Raw genomic sequence first — 2,707 nt, 5'->3', positions numbered from 1 at the left:
TATACCTGTACATACAATTGTCGATTTGTATATTTTTTATTCCTTATTTTACTTGTTCTTTTTTTTTTTTTTTATTATTATCTGTACACCATTTTAAATCATTTAAAAGAAAAGGTCTTCACATTTATAAATTGCTTATATATCTAGCTTCAGTCAGTTTCAAACATTGATACCATGCAGCTCAGTAAATAACAGCAGCTAGTTAGTGTGCCTCTGGTGGTAAAGCATAGGGCCTCAAGTGAGAAAAGCATCTAATTAAAAGTCTCTTTGATCGCTTGTTACTCTATGGTGCTCATAGATGGACAAATAGGTCTGAGATTGTTGCATTAGCATCTACACATCATTCTGTAAGCATTTACCTATAAATTAAAATGCCACATGCGCTCTCTCTTCCTCATTCAGACAAACCACATCTCCAGCAACACAGAAAGTTTTGGAGTCTTTCACCAAACATCTTGAGTGCCTGGCCAGAGCTTGTTCATTGCTCTTGTATACAATCAAGAATGCTACGCTCCCACAGTGCCTTCAAAAGGCCTGAATTAATAATCGCAGCACTTTTTAGGAGCTATGTAGATTAGCAACCAGTCATGTTTGCTGCCTTCAATTATTAATGAGTTGTTTGCACCACAAGCTGACCTTCCTTCTGATGCTGCTGTCTCCAAACAAACTTGCATGCAAGCAGGATGAGGCAGTGTGAGGTAAAGCGCCTGGGCTTTTTCTGGGAGACATGCTTTTACTGAATGAGAAGGATTGGAGCAAAAATCAGAAGTCAAGCCAAACCACTTGGACCTGTGAATGCTGAGGCAAAAGGTCAAAGAAAATTACTTTCTCATAAAACAGCAAGGCTAAAAAGACACAGAAGCAAAAAACTTAATGACATGAAACACAACAAAACCAATGAAAACAGCAGATTTTCATTCCAATTTTCAAAGGAACACATTTGTCTGCTAGAATGCTTTTTGTCAAGCAACATGCAAAGAGAATGAAAATGATTAAACACACTGAATTTTCTCTCAACAATAACAGTTCAACACATTTGTGACTGTTTCTTAATTTAACAACATAGTTTCCTTATGTTAATAAGTATTCTAATTCATAGAAGTAACTCCCACCACTCCAAATCAATATTTTTCACCTAGTGTAAAAGAGCAACGCCTGTCATTAGCATTGACGAACAACAAAAAGTTATTCCAGAACTCCCCAAAATTTTTCCCCATACAAACTAGTCAACTAGTCAAATGAAAAGCCTTTTACAAGCCATAACAGCCATTCACTTAACTGTGAGTCCGTTCCCACGTAGGCCTACGCCGTGTAGAACGGTGTTTTTAGGTGCACTGTCAATCACAGAATTCAATCGGTTGTCGCAAAACCCGATTGTGTCTAATCATCGCATAAGAAAGCCGGGCTTCTAGGCGGGACAAAAATGATTGCTTAGTCTTGCATTATGAACATCAACATCGACTTTTGCTCATTTAATATCAGTGGATTTGTACTCATGGAAATTGCTAAAGTGGTCAAACCTGTTAATTAGAAGTGGGTGTCCCAATACGTTTGTCAATATGTATATTAAAACGGGATAGTGTTGTTTTGTGGCTTTTGGTCAATGTGGTGAAACAATCTGCTGGGGCCAGTTCCATAAAACAAGTTTACCAAATAAGCCTGGCTTATTTGGTAAACTTGTTTTATGAAACAGGCCCCTGGTGTACTTGTAAACATTGACAAAGTAACTTTCAGTAGTTTAAACATTTAAAATTCTCCCAAAAATTGATGACTTATCCAATCAAATGTTCTCTAGAACCATATAATCGCGCAATTTACAGTTCATAGCTAAATCCAAATGCTGTTTTAAATATATGTTTAAAAAGAAAATATACAAGCTGTCCTTGATGTATAAATGTTTTTCTGACATCAGGACATTTCAGAAATGTAGGTATTTTTGCAGTTGCGTCTATTTGGGATGTGTTCTTTTTTAGGTTTTTTTTTAATTCTCAAAAGCTCAATGAAAATTGCATTTCTCATTACAACTAATGTATTTAATTGATGTGTTACACATTTTTCTTTCCATCTCCATATATAGGCTATTTCTTGTTTCAACTTGACAATTTCTGTGCATCACTTTAAATCTATACCTCCCTCTAGTGGCCAATATTACTACCTTTTTTATTTGAATGGAGATTATGCTAATCCTGTCTGCATAATATAACTACTACAGACAAGCTATTACCATATTCAATGGGAAATAACATCTCATGATTTTCAGACAGAGACCGCCATAGTAGTAATAACTATAGTTTATTTATGATGTTTCTCAGCCTAATTTGGCTCATATATCCACCAGAAGAGACTATTAATTCTGTCCATTCATAAACCTTTTTTTCCTGATGCATCCTTTGTGATCCTAACATTCACTGTAGAGAAATATTTAAAGTACAACACAGCATAACATCTTGAAACAAGTTTTACTTCTATAAAATAAATAGCTACTTCAAAAAGTAAACTGTGAAGGAATATATTCTGCAAGAGAAGGTTTGGCATGGAACAGTCAATAAAAATCTCCAATAAGTAAATACGACCTTGTTGAGGCCCATGAGAAAGTTTACATTAAGGCAAACAATCAGTGCACAGGCAGTCAGGCATGTATTAAACTCTTATGCGCGCACGCACACACACACACACACACACACAATGGTATTAACACATTCACACA

This window comes from Sinocyclocheilus rhinocerous, unplaced genomic scaffold, assembly GCF_001515625.1.
Source record: "Sinocyclocheilus rhinocerous isolate Xijiao unplaced genomic scaffold, SAMN03320098_v1.1 scaffold576, whole genome shotgun sequence".
Classification (NCBI taxonomy): domain Eukaryota; kingdom Metazoa; phylum Chordata; class Actinopteri; order Cypriniformes; family Cyprinidae; genus Sinocyclocheilus; species Sinocyclocheilus rhinocerous.
Note: the sequence above shows the minus strand (reverse complement) of the source record.